Source organism: Lynx canadensis, chromosome D3 (assembly GCF_007474595.2).
Source record: "Lynx canadensis isolate LIC74 chromosome D3, mLynCan4.pri.v2, whole genome shotgun sequence".
NCBI classification, from domain to species: Eukaryota; Metazoa; Chordata; class Mammalia; order Carnivora; family Felidae; genus Lynx; species Lynx canadensis.
In genome coordinates this window covers 17,034,860-17,054,042 of record NC_044314.2, presented here as the reverse complement: position 1 = coordinate 17,054,042, position 19,183 = coordinate 17,034,860, and the positions used below count along the sequence as shown (strand labels likewise).

The window sequence follows — 19,183 nt, the reverse complement described above, 5'->3', positions numbered from 1 at the left end:
TCCGTCCTCTAACATTTACTGGACATAGGTTCCTGAGCAAGATACTTAAACTTTATCTGCCTGGTATATGAGACAGGAATAATGATGATGATGATAATGATGATGATGATAATAATGGCCCCCAGGCCTGCCTTTAATGTTGCAGAGCAGAGCCTGGGGCAAGACTACAAATGGAGACCAGATGGCTAAATATTTAAAAGGTGTAATGAAATATTTAAAAGGTATATTTAAATATTTAAAAGGTATATACCATATACCTAAATATTTAAAAGGTTTAAATCAAGCTGCATCTTTGGCCTAGTCCCTGTCCCCACCCAGGGCCTCGAAGCCTGCCTCCTCAAGACCCAAAGTCTGAACGCAACCTGGTCCTCGGAGCAGCCGGTAGAAGCCGGGCCTGACCTCCTGGACCCAGCCTCTGGCTCAGGCTTCCCAGGGAGCCCGGGGGGGCTGGAGTCTCCTTCCAGCATAATTTTCTCGAACTTCTCTCACTGAGGATTTCCAGGCATTTGTAAACCTATCCCTTCTGTTCAGCTGGGAGTCAGGGAGGTCTGGCACCCCAGGGCAGAGGCTGTGGTCTTCGTACACACACCATTTCCCCTCCTCCCCCCTTCCCCAACTCTTTCCCGTAATTCCTGTTCACTCAGCCAGTTTCCAAAATTAAAGGAAAAAAAATAACAAAACTCCTAAGAGACTGAAGAGAAAAAACAAATCTCTGTGTTTTGGTACTTTAGATAAATGGCTGTCTAAAGCACAAGCCCAGGGCAGAGGCTCCTTTTGTCTGGAGACAAAGGTGCTGAGTGCCCCAGGGGCTGTTGGGATTCAGGAGTAAACCCCGCCTGGGGTGCCTGGGGTACCTGGGGTACCTGGGGTATGGGAGATCCCAGACAGTTGTTTCTGGTACCTCTTACCTTTTTAGTGTTTTTGTTTTTGTTTTTAGTTAGAGTTTATTTATTTTGAGAAAGATACAGAGAGCAAGCAGGGGAGGGGCAGAGAGAGAGGGAGGGAGAATCCCAAGCAGGCTCCTGCGCTGCCACGTGGCAGGGCCAGGGGCAGGATCTGGATCCTATGACCCCGGGTCATGACTGGAGCCAAAATCAAGAGTCGAGACGCTCGACTGAGCCACCCGGCGCCCCTTAAATTTTTGATGTTCTTTAACTTTGCTGTGGCGTGGACTGTTTTCATTTGATGTGCTCGGCCATCAGAGGTAGAGGGTTTGCAGGTTTCGCAAATAAAACATCCAAGATGCCCAGATAAACAATGGAACGTACTTCTGCGGAAAAATGAATCATTGTTTATCTGAAATTCACATTTAACTGGGCATCTTATATTTTATCTGGCAGCCCTGTGCAGGCCCTTGTAGGACGAGACTTCGCTTCCTTAGTCTTGGGAGATATTCCTGTAGCTTTTCTCTGATAACATCCTCTCTTTGTTTTCTTTCTGTCTCTCTCTCTCTCCCTTCCTTCCTTCCTTCCTTCCTTCCTTCCTTCCTTCCTTCCTTCCTTCCTTCTTCCCTCCCTCCCTCCCTCCCTTCCTTCCTTCCTTCCTTCCTTCCTTTCTCATGTTTTATTCATTTTTGAGAGACTGGGAGAGAGAGACAGAGTGTGAACGAGGGAGGGGCAGAGAGAGAGACGGAGACATAGAATCTGAAGCAGGCTCCAGGCTCTGAGCTATCAGCACAGAACCCAACTCGGGGCTGGAACTCAGGAGCTATGAGATCATGACCTGAGCTTAAATAAAGTTGGACGCTTAACCAACTGAGCCACCCAGGCGCCCCTGGATTGAACTTTTAATGTTTGTGCCTTGTGCCTTTCATTGTCTGGATCTCTTTCTGCTTTCTGGGAGACACCCTCATTTCTTTGACCTGACTTGTGTATTTATTTTTTCCCATTTCAGCTTTTGTTGAAGTTATTTATTATTTCTAAAAGTTCCTTCTTCTCCTTTGGGGGCTTGTGTTCCGTAACTTCCTGCTCTTTTTTTCTTCGAGGCTACTCTCTGTGTATATAGTCTTCCATTTTCTCAGCATTTCTGTCCTCTTTTTGTTTTTTTATTCTTTATTTATTCAGGTCTCTTTCCTGTTGGAGGCTTTCTCTCTGGTCCGGCAGTCTGAGTTAAGGATGAGGCTGTGAAAAGCAGGTTGGAAGCTCTCTGACCTGCTTTTTGGGGATGGGAGGTAGTTCTCTGATCGCTCGTGGAGCTGGACGTTTCATTGCAGGATCCCACTAGTCAGCATCTGGAATCTTCTCACTGGAGCTTTTGTTCCTTAGGAGACTCGTCTGTTCTCCTGCCTGGGGAATAAATGTGGCTGTTGGCATTAGGGATGGAGGAAACGAAAGGCCACAGGCCGGGCTTTCTGTCCCCTACTTCACGACACGGTGCTTTGAACCCCGAGCCTGCTCCGTGACTTGGATGACCCGGCCACCCGGGGAGGGGGTTCCCTGTTGCCCTCCCCCTGGCTGCCCCAGCTCGCAGGGCGGCGGGGGATTGCACAAGGGCTCTTTAGCCACTCCTTGGACCCACTCCTCCTTCCATATGTGGTATCTCCTTCTCCGAGCCTAAGGCCTGAGCTTCTTTGAAGTTCCCTAGGACTAAAGTCCCGTCTCCACGGCAGCCTCCTGCATGACCTTGGGAAGTGACCCCGCTGAGCCAGCTGCCGCTCTCCTGTCCTCTTCCTTTTCCTAAATCTTTGTTGGTATCTTATGCTGGGCGTGACTCTATTCTTGCTGTCCTTTCCTCCTGGGCATGTGATGTAGGTGTTTTTTGGTCAGGATGTTATTTAGAGATGGAGTTCACCCGTGTGCGGTGCGGTGGTTTTCAGTGTCCTCACAGAGTTGTGTGACCATCTCCACGGTCACCTGGAGGACTTTCCATCCCCCGCAGAGAAGCTCTGTGCCCTTTAGCTGCCCCTCCCCAGGTCTCCCAGCGCCCCCAGCCCTAAGCAGCTGCCAGATACTTTTGGTCTCTATGCGTTTGCCTGTTTTTATCTTCTTAAAAATACTTTCAGGGTCATCCCTGTAGGATTTCAGGAGGGAAGGGAAAGAAACTCATGAATCCAGTCAGCATTCTTTCATGGGAAGCTCTTTGCCTTGTACAAAATACCAATATACAAAAACACTCTGCCTGTTTCTCTACTTCTGTGTTCCAAGGATTGGCTAAAGCACCTTCTGACAGACATAGGAATTTTACTCCATATTCTCTCTCTTTCTCTCTTTCCTTCTTTTTTATTCCCTCGTTTAATGTCTTTTCTTGACCTGAGCTTGGATCTTTTGGAACCAGGAATTGCTTAGCCTGGGTCAGTTGCCTTCATGTCCTTTTTGGCTTCTGGTGATTTTCAAGTGGCTGAGGAGTGGTTCTAGAGGGGAGTTGACCCGGAGCTGGAAGGTGAGCCTTCGAATCCAGGCCCCCAAGTACCTTCTGGGTCAAGGAAATGGAGGCTGTGTGCTTGTGAAAGTAACTGCTTCCAGTCACTTAGCGAGTTTTTTTTTTCCCTCAAGATCCTTTTTAGGTAATCTCTACACCCAACGTGGGGCTCACGTTCACGACCCTGAGATCGAGGTGCACACTCCACTGACTGAGCCGGCCTGGTGCCCCTCAGTCACCGAGTAGTTCTCACTCACATCCATCGCTGTTCAGTGAACACCTCCTCCTGGGAGAGCATTGCTAACGGGTCGCTGGAGACCATGGCCCGAACCAGTTAGGGAGAGAAGACAGACACAGTAACAGCAGCACCTTGCATAAACGGTGACCAGCACACCTGCAAGATTAGGGTCACAAGTTCGTGTGACCTTAGGGACCGTCCTGAGTGGGCGCTGACCTCTTCTTCTTGGGGTGCCTGCCAGGGAGCCCTTGCCCCTGGTCGCCTTGCCTTCACAGCTGCCAGACCCTGGTCCTCTTTCCCGCCTCCAGGGCGGCCTCCCTTCCTGTTTCCCCGAAGAAAGGGCACCCGCTGAACTCCCCAGAGAACGGGAGGACTGTGGGTAGAGAACTCTGCAATGTGATGAGGCCTTCTTAGCCCCCTTTTGCTTTGACTTTTCTCTGAGCCCAGTCTGTCCATTCCTGTTCTTCTCCAGCTTCTCCTGGAGTGTTGGCTCCTGGGTATAAGACTTGGGTACTGCTCCTCTGGCCGGGGCTTCTGGCCAGGGGGATTGTGCTGAGGGCTCCTGGCACGGCTTTCCTCCGTCGCATCCTGTTGTGGGTGCTCGTGCTGGCGCTCAGCCGTCCACGGGGCCCGGTGCGTGAGTCAAGGCCTGGTGGGGTGTCAGTCAGCGTGTGAAGATGGTGTAGAGGGGTGGGTTGGGCCAAGGTTGGGCAAGGAGCGGTTGAGACCACAGCCAGTCCTTGGTCATGCTTGGCTGGGAAAAAGGGTTTCGAAATTAGGAGAAAGGGTTACGGGACAGTCAGAGAGACCTCTTGAGGTGTTTTGGCCTGTGAGTTGAAATTTTGCTGCCTTTTGAGAGGAAACTGTGTCTTCGAACTCCAGGTGACCCTAGCAATGGCCGATGGTAAGACTGGAGGCACCTCCGCGTTAGGAGAAAGGCCATACATTTTGAAGTGAGATAAGATGCAATAAGGAACCAGGGCCATCACCCTGTAAAGTACCTCCTTTTCCTCCAACCAAACCATCGTCGCCTCCAGCCTTCTTTACTTTCTGGCCTCGAAAACATTTATTTGGTTTTCCTTTTTTTTTCTGTTTTGTTTTACCATTCTAACAAATCAACAAAGAGGAAGGAAATAGCATATTTTACTATTGGAAAAAAGATTTATCTCGAGAGAGCAAGTGACCGGGGGAGGGGCAGAGAGAGAAAGAGAGAGAGAGAGAATCCCAAGCAGGCTCCGCACTGTCAGCGCAGAGCCTGACACAGGGCTTGATCTCATGAGCCTTGAGATCATTACCCGAGCCCAAATCAAGAGTCGGATGCTCAGTTGACTGAGCCACCCGGGTGCCCTGGGGACAGCGTTTTCAATTTTTTTTTGTAAGTTTATGTATTTATTTTGAGAAAGAGTCAGTGTGAGCTTTAGTGGGGGAGACGTAGAGAGAGGGGGAGAGGGGCGCCTGGGTGGCGCAGTCGGTTAAGCGTCCGTCTTCAGCCAGGTCACGATCTCGCGGTCCGTGAGTTCGAGCCCCGCGTCAGGCTCTGGGCTGATGGCTCGGAGCCTGGAGCCTGTTTCCGATTCTGTGTCTCCCTCTCTCTCTGCCCCTCCCCCGTTCATGCTCTGTCTCTCTCTGTCCCACAAATAAATAAAACGTTGAAAAAAAAAAAAAGAGAGGGGGAGAGAAAGAATCCCAAGCAGGCTCCATGTTGTCAGTGTGGAGCCCCATGTGGGGTGTGGACCCCCGAGCCGCGAGATCTTGACCTGAGCTGAAATCAAGAGTCGGACACCTAACCGACTGAGCCACCCAGGTGCTCCCCCCAAAATAGCATTTTAATGCCGACATGTTTGTGCTTTCCACGTATTATTTATTTTCATTTATACAACAACGCAGTGCAATGGCTGTTACTCTTAGTTCCCATTTTGAACTCCCCTTTTGAGAGGGGAGAGTGATGTGAAGGAATAGACGGGAAACTCTGTGGAAGATACTTGAAATGATCGTGGGATGTCCGGTCAGAAATATCGCCCAGGTCCTTTGACTGGCTATCTCAGCTAGAAATAAAAATTAGGTTTGAACCTCCCTGAAGTGAGAGGCGTGCCCTCCTCTCCAGGTTTTCAGTTAGTAAGAGCAGGTAGCATTTTTTGCTCCTGTTATTTTTGTATACTCTTCATGTAAAAATTACTTAGTTAAGATGGTAAGTTTTGTGCGGCACCTGGGTGGCTCAGTCGGTTAAGCGTCACAGTCTCACGTTTCGAGGGTTGGAGCCCCGCGTTGGGCTCTGTGCTGACAGTTCAGAACCTGGAACCTGTTTCACATTCTGTGTCTCCCTCTCCCTCTCTCTCTCTGCTCCTCCCCACCCCCCCAAAATTAAACATTATAAAAAAAAAAAAGGTCAATTTTGTGGAATGTGTATTTTACCACAGTTAAAACAAAAATTAAATGTCTACCTTGTATACCCTGTGTGTGGGCCGTTCCTTACATTGGCCTGGTGATACGTGTGGATTTTGGTGCACGACTGGGAGATTATTCTAAGGAAAGGGCAGAGGACTTGCCGTTTATCGTCATCAAAGTTTGGAACAGCAAACCCCATTTACATTGCTATCGTGGAAGGAAAGACCGGCCTTGTTAGTGTCTAAAAGCATGGTGAGAGGTGTAAATAGTTCATTTATTTCCATGTGACTTGTACAACCAAACCTTTATTTAGGGGAGACCTATTGTTTTTATAGGCTGTTGTCTTACACATGAAATTATCAGTGACCCACTTGTCACATTACTTGCCATTGGGCAGAAAGAGACTCCCAAATAAATCATTTAACATCTTTGGCCACAAACTGGGGCCAGCTGTAGTAGCAGAAGATCATCTCTGTCATTTTGTGTGCAGAAAGCATGGAATATGTAAGCTTTGGGAAATTCCCTTCCCTCCCCTCCTCCCTCCCTTCCTCCCTCCCTCCCTTCCTTCCTTCCTTCCTTCCTTCCTTCCTTCCTTCCTTCCTTCCTTCCTTCCTTTTTTTTTGTTTTAAAGATTTTATTTTTTAAGCAATCTCTATACCCAAAGTGGGGCTCGAACTCACAACTGGAGATCGGGAATCACAGGCTCCACCAACCGAACTAGCCAGGCGCCCCTGGAAGTTCTATTTCTGATAAACTTTGGTTTAAAAGTTGCTAAGTCATTTTGATTAGTCAGTGGCTGACCTTGAGGCAGATTCTTGGTAAGAGGATAAAGGGGAAAATTAATCTCCACATGTAGAGAGCGATTACGTAAACGCTTTGGGAATACCGTGTTTGTAATGCTTTGGCCGGCATTGTTTGCAAGGTCAGGTGTGGAGGTTACCCATCTTCTGCTTGTCCCAGCCCCCTCTTTACATTGTAACCCCCCCCCCCCCCAAGCTGGCTCTTCATTATCTCTCTCTTACTCGCTTTTAAAAACACTGAAGTCCCTGGTTTCTTTAGATTTACTCTGTTTTTACCCGCTGCCCTGTTCTGTCCCAGCAGCCCATCCAGGACATCACATTGTATTCAGTCATCACATCTCCTTAGTCTTTTCTTGGCTGTGATGCTTTCTCGGGCTCCCCTGGTTTTTCATGACCTTACAGCGTTTTGAGTAGTGGTCAGGCATTTTGTGGACTGTCCAGCAATTGGCATTTGTCCAGTGTGTTTCTTGTGGTGAGGCTGGGGGAATGTGTTTCTGGGATAACATGTGTTCTCGTCACATCAAGGGGATGTGCTATCCATGTGAGTCCTCACTGTTGATGTTGACCTTGGTCACCTGGCCCAGAGAGTGTTTGTCAGGCTCTTCCCCTAAATTTACTCTTTTCTTCCCCCCTTCCATCCCGTCCTCTTTAGAAGAAAGTCACGTAAGGAGTGGGGAGTTACTTTTCACCTTCGTAAGGACGGGGCATCTATATAAGTTATTAAGTTATTTGGAATTCCTCTGTACAGGAGATTTGTCTGCTTTCTCCCATTTATATTTTCAGTCTTTAAAAAAATTGTTTTTTTAATGTTTATTCGTTTTTGAGAGACAGAATGAGACAGAGCGCAAGTGAGGGTGGGGCAAAGAGAGAGGGAGACACGGAATCCGAAGCAGGGTCCAGGCTCTGAGCTGTCAGCACAGAACCCAATGCGGGGCTTGAACTCAAGAACGGTGAGATCATGACCTGAGCTCAAGTTGGACGCTCACCCAACTGATCTACCCAGGCCCCCCCCTCCCCCCGTTGTTTTTTTTTTAAAGATTGAGAGTGAGAGCGTGAGCAGGGAAGAGGGGCAGAGGGAGAAGGAGAGATCATTGCCTGAGCTGACATCAAGAGTCAGATGCTCAACCGACTGAACCACCCAGGCTCCCCTATTTTAATCATTTCTATCATTACGGACTCATGGGTTTTTATTTTATACTTTGAGATATAATCCAGTATTGCTTTACTTGTTGCTCAAATTGTACAAGCTTTGGCCATTGGGAGCTTTTTCAGTTGATCTGTGTGTTCCTTTGACAAGCCCCTGTCAATGTAGCTGTTTCGTTTTGGGGCACTTTCGTACTTCCTGGCACTCCCAAGGTGCCCCACGTTCTTCTCGTGCATTTCCTGCCAGATCCTAGAATCAGCCATTTCTCCAAGGAACCCTGCCTGGTTCCTTTTAGTGGAAAATGGTGTCAGAAACCAAGATCCGTGTACTGGGTATCCCTACTTTTGGTCTTTGCAAGGCATCTGCCCTAGCCCTGGGCTCACCGTCTCAAGTGACTCACTTTCCTCTTCCTCTTGTCGAACCTTTCAATAAGACTGCGCAGAGTTGGTTTGTGTAGCTTCAGGTTTTAGAAAACTACGTCAATACAAAATCATTATTTCTTGCGTGGGGAGTTAAGCTGCTTTTTTATGTGGTCTGAGCTCCGGTATTGACACTAGATAGAAATCTGGCTAACGGGATTGAATTTAGGTTGATGATATTTTTGGTCTGTAGTTTGTATCTTTTAGTATAGGTCCCAAGAATTTTTACAGATTTGTGAATCTTAGGGAGATAGTTAAAAACTCATTAAAATTAAATTTTGAGCATTTGGTTTTATGAAGGCAACATAAATCGATGAAATCAAATGGACTTGGGAACTAGAGATTTGCATTTGTCTTTCCCAGTTTACAGTCTAGCCTCGATGACAGAGAATGCCAAGAGTAGTGACAGTTAAATGAAGGAGATTAAAGTGTAGGTGGCTGGAATAATATAACATTTACATCTTCAGGATGTAATTTCTTCTGTATTTGATCTTTATGGGAAACGCTATACCAGACCCACTTTCTTATTGAGTGTGGGTCTCAAAACACATGGAGGTATATATTATTATTTTTTTTTTTGTTCTTCACATCACGTTAATTATTGGTTGTTCTTTTTTTTTTTTTTTTTTTTAAATAGACTCCACACCCAGTGTCGAGCTCAATGGGGACTTGAACTCACAACCCTGAGATCAAGGCCTGAGCTTAAACCAAGAGTCGGATGCTTTACCGACTGAGCCACCCAGGGGCCTGACTGATTTTTCTTTATTAACTAAGACTCAAAACTTAAGAGTTTTATATAATTCTTGGGGCTCCGGTGGGGAGGGTGCTGAGGTTTCGGAGGAGGCACAGCTCTCAGGTCTTGACCTTCTCCAATGTCCCACCATTTCAGAGGACAGAGCCGCTGTTTGTGGGAAATGGTGCAAACTCTGAAGTGCTGTGTGTGTGTGTAAACTGTAGTTGTGCACTGGTTTGGGGGCTGTAGAGATCAGGTGGGCTCAGGCAAGGGCAGTGCCCCTGCGCCTCTGCTCTGGGCATCTCGCCCATCCGCCTCTCTGGTTCTGACCTGGTGGGTCATTTAAGCCCCAGCCTCCAGCTCTGATCCCGACTGAGGCTCATTCCTCGGCCCGTGGGTTCTGTGCAGGACCTCCCCCCGGGCCCCTCAGTGCCAGCCTCCCCACCTGAGGGTGCTGCCCACTTACTGTCTTCCCTTCCCTCGCTCAAGTCCAGATACCCGGCGATGAGGAAGGTTAGCGATCACAAACCGTTCTCCACAGTGGGTCCTGAATGCGTGGCCGTGTAGGTGTCCTGGCCATAGCGGTGGGTCTCCCGTCTGGTTGTGGGATGAGAAGAGTAGGAAACACCCCTTGAAATTCTCTGACCAGCGGCCACTCCTGCTCGCTGTGCTTTATGCGCTGTGTGTTTGATGATGACGACCTTCTCTCTAAATAACTACCAGTCCTCCCCTGTCCCCGGGGTCGCGTGCAGGTACCGTTTGCTCACCTCTGTGTTTAGGTGGAGAATTTTCTGACACAAAGAGGTCAGAGCAAAGGGACGGTAGGTGTGGAAGGGGTATTCTGCCCTCCCACCCGTTGTCTGCGTGTTGTGTAGCTGGGACAGTAAATGCTCAGTCTTTCCACCAGGGTTTGTTAATAGAAACCAACGTGTTCCGGGGACTGTGGTATGGGTGGGTTTTGTACGCTCTTGCTTGTTACTATCAGCTCAGTGACAAAGCACGTAGGTTGGTCCGTTATTTCCTAGAGCGGCAGAAAGAAGTAGATAGGACGTTCATCATGTCCCTCCGTGCCTCCGTCCGTTATTCATCAGAACACCTACTCCTTACAGCTGGTAAGCAAACCATGTGGGAAAAAGTTTAAACTTCGTAATAATCAATAACGTAGAAATTGGTATATAGTAAGTTACCTTTTTGCCACCTTCGGCATTTGCTAATATTATTAATATGAAGTCGAGGGACAAGAAGCACCTAAAGAAATTCTGATGCATAGTGGCAGCAGCAGAAATCGGTAGAGCCTTTTGGGAAATCATTACGGGACCTTTGGTCAGATCAGAATTTGGGGAGTCCTGCGTTCCTCTTTTCAGACACTTAGAATATTCGTAACTAGCTGGCTGCCGAAAGGAAGTCTGTTCAGTGTAGAAAAATGCAGCTTTTCCTGGGCATGCTTACTTCAGCCTTGTGTTTGTGAAAAGCCTAATAAGACCCTATGGAAGCCGCGTGTATGTCACAGTGTGTAAAATGCTGCCCGAAGGTTTTCAAGGTTTTCCCAGAGAAAGTGAGTGTCACCGACATAACTACAGTCGGGACTCAGGAGGAACAGGCTGGGAGGGAACACTTGGTCATATGGTTGGGGGAACCAAGTGGAAAACCGGCGGTTCAGAAAGAGGACTCTTCAGGTAGAATTAGGGCTGAATGTGGAGATGGCAGGGTTCTGTGAATGTGCGCTGTGGCCGGGACCCTGGGAGCTGCTGCCCTTGCCCTTTGAACAGAGGTAGGTGCAGAGTCTGACGGGACCCACGGGGGAGGAGGGGAGAGCCAGGGAGTCGGGGGAAGCCTGGTGGCCTCCTGGCGGTGCTGCGGGGTCCACGGGAGGGAAAGATGGCCGGTCGGGGGATGAAATTCTGCTGCAAGGCCACGGGCAGCGGGAAAGGACACAGGCGGTGGAACGGGCACGAGGCAACGGGGACTGGGAATGGGCCGTCGAACGGAGTGTTTTCTAGCTGCGAGGCACCTGCTTGATGTCATCTAGTAGCTACACGCTATTAAATGATTGTATGTGTCTTCATGAAACTGTTTTGAAATTATTGTAACTTACAGAAAAGTTGCAAAAATAACGCAAAGAGTGTCTATGTACCCTTTCCCCAGCTTTCCCTGACCACCTTGCATAATTGTAACACTGATCCAAACTGAACAATTACCATTGATCTAACACTACTGACGATTACAGGCTGTACTCCGGTCAGCAGTTTTGGGACTGACTGTGGAGGACAAGACGTGCACGGTTTTCTTCCTCTCCAGCCTCTCGTGTACAGTCAGAATTGCGTTTTCCCATTAACTTCGGCTAGTTCTTTTCTTCCCTTTGTCTTCTGCATGCCGATACTACTCACCGTGATGTAGTTAGGTTCTTTCTTACAGTTGCTCTTCCGTTTGGGGCCTCCCATCATTGCTGGTTGTCTTCCCCGCCTCCATTTTCATACAGTAAAGTTCTCTGGGTTTTAACAAATGCATAGAAGTGTGTGTCCACCCCCAAAATTGTGATGCAGAGTAGTGTCTCCCCCCCGCCCCAAATTCCTTCCTGCAGCCCCTGGATTGTAGCAGTGGTATCAGGAGAGTGGATCGCAGAGGGGCCGGCAGGGATCCGGAGGTACAGAATTTGTCCCAGCGATCCGAGTCCTTGACTAAAAGCAGCATGCCAGGAACCCGAAGAGGTCTCCCCTGGTGCCTGCCATCTCTGAGGCCAATTGCAGGGAGAAAAAGGGACAGAGCCGGAAGGAGGGAAGGGGGAAGGTGAGGAACCACCTCCGTCCTCTGGCAGCGTGGGAGTCAGCAGTGTGGAAGAGAGCATCGTGAAGCTGAGTGAGACGGGGGAGGCGGGGCTCCCTGGGGGATAAGTGCAGGGGTCTGCTCTCTGCCCTGGAGACCGTCTTGGCCGCTGGAGAGGCCTCCGTGGGCCCAGCAAAGGAAACCTTCATGGCTGAGCTTTGAGCGCTTGGATCTAAGGGTGACCTTCTTTGGGGGGGTGACGCGGGACGTCGGCCGAGGATCGCAGGTTGAGCTTTGGGAAGGGCTGAGGTTTGTAGAGGCCCTTTGCTTATGTGGAAGGACGTTCCCCTGGCTGTTCCTGCAGGGCTGGGGAGAGGGGACGGGCCAGGAGGGCAGGGAGGAAGCTGCTGGCATAGCCTTGAGGACAGTGCGGATGTGCAGGAAAGCTGCTGTGTTTTATTCTTGTATCTCCCAAGGTTGTGCCCTGATTAAGTGGTGCTGTGTTTATATTCCCAGAAGGGTTTTGAACTTTCACATCGGTTCTATTTCACATCGGGAACATCCAGTATTAACTGAAGAAGGAAACACACTTGCTTGGCCAAAGTATCTGCGTATCGAGAATTGATGCAAGGATCATACTGAGATTAATATGAGGATTTAGTGAAACAAGTGAACATCTATTCTGGATAAATAGCAACCATATCTACTAATTTCTTGTTAATTCATCCAGAATCAACAAAACATACATTGTGTTCTTTTCACCCTGTGTGTAAAGTGTCTTTTCACGCACCACATGGTACCCTGGTGTAGGCTGTGTAGAAAATGTGCTTCTGCCCTTGGAGGGGGGAGTGGTGGGTGCATAACCAGACCCCCAACCAGTGCAGAAAGGTGGGAGGTGGTGATGCCACAGGTCACACTTCCACCCTGTGGCTGCAGAAGAACCTGTAGACCTACCAGGTGCTCTGGCTTATTGTTAAGATTCATCAGGGTCTGATGAGTGTGGAGGGAAAAGGTAGAATGAACATTTTCCTTTAGCATCTTGTCACTTGCAGGGAGCCTTCAAATGGCATGTAATTCTTTTTTTTTTTTTTTTTTCAACGTTTATTTATTTTTGGGACAGAGAGAGACAGAGCATGAACGGGGGAGGGGCAGAGAGAGGGAGACACAGAATCGGAAACAGGCTCCAGGCTCTGAGCCATCAGCCCGGAGCCTGACGCGGGGCTCGAACTCCCAGACCGCGAGATCGTGACCTGGCTGAAGTCGGGCGCTTAACCGACTGCGCCACCCAGGCGCCCCGAAATGGCATGTAATTCTTAAGAGATTCTCCTTAGATCCATTTGTTACTGCTTGGTTTTCTTCAGAGCTGTGCACACTTTGGTGTGCACGTGTGTGTATATGTGTGCGTGGGTGTTTTTATTACGATCATTTGTTTTCATGTTCTTATTTTTTGAGAGAGATGGGGAGAGCGTGAGTTGGGGAGGGGCAGAGAGAGACGGAGACAGAGGATCTGACAGACTGACAGCAGTGAGCCCGACGTGAGCCCGATGCGGGGCTTGAGCCCAGGAACCTTGAGATCGTGACCCGAGCCGAGATCAGGAGTGGGGCGCTAACCTACTGAGCCCCCCAGGGGCCCCAAGGCAGAGGTTCTTAACAGCTGCTCCAGGGACTGAGCTGATCAGATTTTTTCCCGTTCTTGGAAACACCACAAAACAGACATCTGTTCCCAGCTGGTTTAGGCCAAGTGCAGAAGTGCGGGGCCGACCTGTGTAACTGAACCTGCTTGGTATTTGGAATGGAATTGCAGTGAGAAAATATTTTTCTTTTATGAGCAATTCAGATTCAAGTGGGACGGATAGAAGTGCAAGGCAGAAGGTCAGTTGAGGATAAAGGGATGTGATTTCTTTCTTTCTCCCCTTCCCTTTTTCTTCCCCTGTTTTTTTTTTTTCCTTATTTTTGTGGATGGGAGATATAATGGTGGGGAGCCCAGAGAATACTAAAGGTGAGAGAGGTGCTGTTGATAGAGGAAGAACCAAAGGTCTGCAGGCTAGGATAATGGGGAAAATGTGGGCAGCCAGGAGAAAGCAAGTCCCATTTATGTCTTTGAAGACTTGGTAAAAACCAGGAGTGCTAGATTCATTTTCTAGGAGGAACAAATTGAATGCGAAACACTGCTTAATGTTAACATGTTGTAAGAATGTTATATATGTGTATATATAATATGTATTAACATGTATGTTATATGTGTTTATGTTCAGTTGGGGGGGGGTAGAGAGAGAGAGAGAGAAAGAGAGAATGAGTGGGAGCGGGGCAGAGAGAGAGGGGGACAGAGGATCCAAAGCAGGCTGTGTGCTATCAGCACGGAACCCGATGTGGACGGGGCTCAAACTCAGGAACCATGAGATCAAGACCTGAGACCCAAGTCTGTCGCTCAACCACCTGAGCCCCCCCAGGCACCCAAGAACATTTTGTATTTGAAGGAAAGGTAAGGGGGTTAGAAATACATGTTAGACTCATTACCCTGTTGAATTATTTCTTTAAAAAGGGCTTCAGGGGGCGCCTGGGTGGCGCAGTCGGTTAAGCGTCCGACATCAGCCAGGTCACGATCTCGCGGTCCGTGAGTTCAAGCCCCGCGTCGGGCTCTGGGCTGATGGCTCGGAGCCTGGAGCCTGTTTCCGATTCTGTGTCTCCCTCTCTCTCTGCCCCTCCCCCGTTCATGCTCTGTCTCTCTCTGTCCCAAAAATAAATAAAAAACGTTGAAAAAAAATTAAAAAAAAAAAAAAAAAAAAAAAAAAAAAGGCTTCAGTGTCCACACAGTGCTAGAAAATAGTGACAAATGTGGTCTCCCCAAAAGAATAACAGACGTTGTATGATTTTAGTTGTTCTATGGAAAGTTTGTATAATACCTACAAGGTGGTCAGTATATACTAGGATTATGATGATTCAGAGTTTACTGGTTTTCATGAAAGAAAAGGTTAGTTTCCGCATGTAAACGGGAAATCCGACGTTTTCACTGCTCAGATTGACTTTGCATATGTGTTTTGGAGCAGAACCCGGACCGGGTCAGGCCTGCATTTAGGCCGGGTCAGGCTCATGTAGGCACATCCCTTGGGATTATCTGAAGTCAGTGTTCACTGGGAAGGTGACACCTGGGCCTTGTACGCTGCCATTCTCTAGTTTAAAGCTGGGAAACTGTTCCACGAAGAAGTGTCTTTTATCGGGAAGCGTAAGAAGTATGATGAAGGGGTGAAACAGGTTTCCTTAAATCTTTCTTTTGACTTGGTAACTTTGGACTTTTGCCAACAAAGACGAACGAGCTTTCTATAATTTTAGGGCTTTGGTAACAAAGGAAATGTTTGGTCTGTGTCATAGGAGAGAATCAAGTGATCATGTGACAGACCCGAGTTCTTTCAATTTCCTTTTTTGTAAACAGGCCTCGCATTCTCCCTGCAGATACTTTCACTGTCTTTGGGCGAAAGGGCATTCTACATTAAGCGCAAATGCTGTTAGTGAATTATAGGTTATTTATATGGGGTTTAGGTTTAAATTAAAAGACTGTTAGTGCCTTTGAAGGAAGGTATGTTTTATAGAGTACAAATGAAATGAAAGGCATTGTTACAGTAAAGCTAATTCCGTCTGATAATCAAGCTGTGCAGGGAAAGAGAAGCTAAAGTCAGCCCTTTATTACCTTTCTTTTATAAAAGATCACCTATTTAGAGAGAGAGAAAGAGCGAGCTGGGGAGGGGCAGAGGGGAGAGAGAGAATCCCAAGACCCCGTGCTGCCTGTGCAGAACCCAGCCTGGGGCTCGATCTGACGACTGTGAGATCATAACCTGAGCCCAAATTAAGAGTCGGATGCTAACCCAGTGAGCCACCCAGGTGCCCCTATTACCTTTTAAAAGAGAAGTCTGAAATTTACCTTTGTAACCTTTTCAAAACAGTGGTACCTAGGAATTGGGGTGAAAAATGGTGAACACTTTCAAATGTAAACCTCACTCTTTGTCCCTGATGTAACTGGGAAGTGAAGAGGGAGTGAAACATCTTCTTCCCCTCCAAGTGGAAAATTTGCTCTGGCCTTCCTGAATGCGGGAAGGGAACGGCTAAGAGGCCCGCGTGATTGTGGGGATGGAAAACACTTCTGTAAACCATAGAAGAAGTGTGAAGTTACAGAGAGCGGGATTCATTACATGATTCTACAAGCCCGCAGAGGTGAGGCCTTAACATGACTCTACAAGCCCGCAGAGGTGAGGCCACCGCCGGGTGAGCTTAGGTTTCTGGCAGCACGGCTGCTCCTGTGGGGCCCTGCCCTCACGCCGTCCTGCCTGTCCTGGGTCCTCAACCTTCGCATCCTTCAGGTGAACTAGGAGGGCCGACTCCTGGTTTTCAGAACCACTGCTGATTCCCTCTTACCTCTTCGAAATGTCCCGTTGTTTCACCCTCAAGTTCACCCTCTTCCCGCAAGAGAAAGTGTCAAACTGAAGCGACACAGGTGGACAGGAGAGCGGGGTGTGGGGGCACGTTACCGCAGAGAACGAGTGGCTCCTGTGTCAGGAATGTCTTCTCCCCCACCCCGGGGTTCCTCTCTGGGGTTTTCCAAACCTTAACTCTGCTTTAGTTGGGCGGATAGGAAAAGATACGGGCAGCGTGGTGGGCACCATCCTCCAGCCCGAATGGCAGGTCCCTGTCATGTAAACTGGAGAGGAAGAGGGTGAGATCCGTTTACTAACCTTCCAAGGATTCCTGGGTACCTGCCAGTTACATTGCAGCCCGCGGCTGTCGTTTGTTCAACAAGCTTTGTTTCACGCAGGACCTTTTATCCTTTCTTGGGATTGTGTGTCCCGGGCCCATCACCCGTGGGTATTTGAATGGCCTCTTGCGTTCTTTTTGTTCCTGAGCCGACTGCCCTCTGGGACGAAAGATGCGGAACTGGATGATGTGTTTTGTTTACCCAAATTACAGGAGGAGGGCACGTGTCATAAAGCCCGCGTCACCGTAAAAAAGGGATGGGGAGACCGAGGCAGAGCCTAGTCACCACCAGGGACGTCTAGAGCCTGGGTCCAAGCTTTGGATAAATGGTGACTTAAAAAAAAAGTTTTCAGGGGTTTCCTGGGTGGCTCAGTCGGTGAAGCGTCCGACTTCGGCTCAGCTCATGATCTCGTGGTCCGTGGGTTCGAGCCCCGCGTCGGGCTCTGTGCCGACAGCTCGGAGCCCGGAGCCTGCTTCAGACCCTGTGTCTCCCTCTCTCTCTGCTTCTCCCCTGCTTGTGCTCTCCCTCTCTCTCTCAAAAATAAACAAACATTAAAAAAATTAAAAAACAAAACAGTTTTCAGACCATTTCACCTCCGGTGGGAGTTGGGTGGTAGTTCATTATTCTGTGTCTTGAGTTCTTTAAGAACCTCGATCTATAAACGTTGATCAGCATGGTTGGTAAAGTTCGACCACAGGGACGGATGCTTTGCTAATGGTGATTTGATGGTGAGTTTTCATTTGTAACTGTAGTTTGCTGCTTAAAAATAACAGTAGTGACGTTCAGGGATTATTCCTAAGTGGGTGGACTCTTTCGTGGGTATTATCTGGCAGATGGAGTTTGCATTTCCTGTATTTTGCAGTTTAAATGTTCAATTTCATTCTAAAAGGAAGACCGTAATCACAGACGTGCCTCGTCATGGATATTTTCACAACGATATTAGCCTAGAACTGTTGATGTTTTCTTCCCTCCGCACCTTTTATCTGGGCTCTAGTTTGATGCTGGGGATACAGTTTCCTGTCCGGTCCCACAGGCACCTTTCTGAGACAGTGCTGGCCCCGGGGTGTTTCCTCTGGGCTAAGCCGGCCATCTAGGGAAAGTGCGGTGACATTCTTAGTTCTGTTCTGAGACATGTGAATGCAAGGTGAGTTGTTCTTTAGCTTATCCCTGTCGAACCTGCGTGTTGATTTCATCTGTATGATTTTTTTCTTTCTTTTTTTTCAAATTTTTATTTAAATTCTAGTGAGTTAACATACAGTGCAATGTCAGTCTCAGGAGGAGAATTCAGTGATTCATCACTTCCATTCAACATCCAGAGCTCATCACAACAAGTACCCTCCTTAAAATACCCATCACCCGACTTCATCTTTTTTTTCTGTTTTTAAGTATTTTTATTTTTGAGAGAGAGAGAGAGAGAGAGAGAGAGAGACTGAGCGTGAGTGGGGGAGGGGCAGAGAGTGAGGGACACACAGAATCCGAAGCAGGCTCCAGGCTGCCGAAGTTGAACGCTTAAACGACTGAGCCACCCAGGTGCCCCAGATTTCATCTTTAATAGTAGTTTTTCCCATCCAGATTATTAGAAGGGTTTGGATGTGTCCCACAGTGAGTGACCAAGCTGAGGGGGATGTCTTAGTACTGCTGGTGGATTTGTGGTTTATGTGAATTTTCATGGGGATGCATATTGTCACCTCAGTAGAAATTCTACCTTGACCCCGGTGTAGTTATTTTTGCTAGGAATGCACGATCTTTTACAGATTATACACCCCACCCAAAAAAAGTCATTAAATACTTTAGTAAAATGTGCAAGACGATCTCTCAGTGATTTAAAGCAGATTTTAATGAGGAACAGCCGTTAAGTATTGAAAAGGAAAGAGTCTAACTCTGGAAAACAGTATGGAGGTTCCTCACAAAACTAAAAATAGAACTACCCTATGACCCAGCAATCGCACTACTAGGCATTTATCCAAGGGATACAGGTGTGCTGTTTCGAAGGGACACGTGCACCCCCATGTTTATAGCAGCACTATCGACAACGGCCAAAGTATGGAAAGAGCCCAAATGTCCATCGATGGATGAATGGATAAAGAAGATGTGGTATATATATATATATATATATATATATATATATATATACACAATGGAGTATTACTCGGCAATCAAAAAGAATGAAATCTTGCCATTTGCAACTATGTGGATGGAACTGGAGGGTATTATGCTAAGCGAAATTAGTCAGAGAAAGACAAATTTCCTATGACTTCATTCATATGAGGACTTTAAGACACAAAACAGATGAACATAAGGGAAGGGAAGCAAAAATAATACAAAAACAGGGAGGGGGACAAAAACATAAGAGACTCTTAAATATGGAGAACAAACAGAGGGTTACTGGAGGGGTGTGGGAGGTGGGATGGGCTAAATGGGGAAAGGGCACTAAGGAATCTACTCCTGAGATCATCGGTGCACTATATGCTAACTTGGATGTAAATTTTAAAAAATAAAAAAGAAAGTTTAAAAAAAAAAAGAAAAGGAAAGAGTCTAGGAATATGTATCTATAAATCAGGCTGATTCTTCCATGGAATGTTGCCTAAAATTAGCTATGG

At 47.8% G+C, this 19,183-nt stretch overlaps 1 protein-coding gene across 6 annotated transcripts in view; it reads left to right on the top strand.

The window, feature by feature from the left end:
* Positions 1–19,183, top strand: part of ZNF532 (zinc finger protein 532) — a 109,016-nt gene that overhangs the window by 27,920 nt on the left and 61,913 nt on the right. Inside the window, exon 1 of one of the 6 annotated variants that reach the window (XM_030336519.2) lies at positions 10,135–10,188. The exons of the other annotated variants lie outside the window; for them this stretch is intronic. The gene's annotated coding sequence lies outside the window, so the exon portion shown is untranslated. Of the gene's footprint in view, positions 1–10,134; positions 10,189–19,183 lie in introns of those variants that run through there. 6 annotated transcript variants of the gene reach the window in all.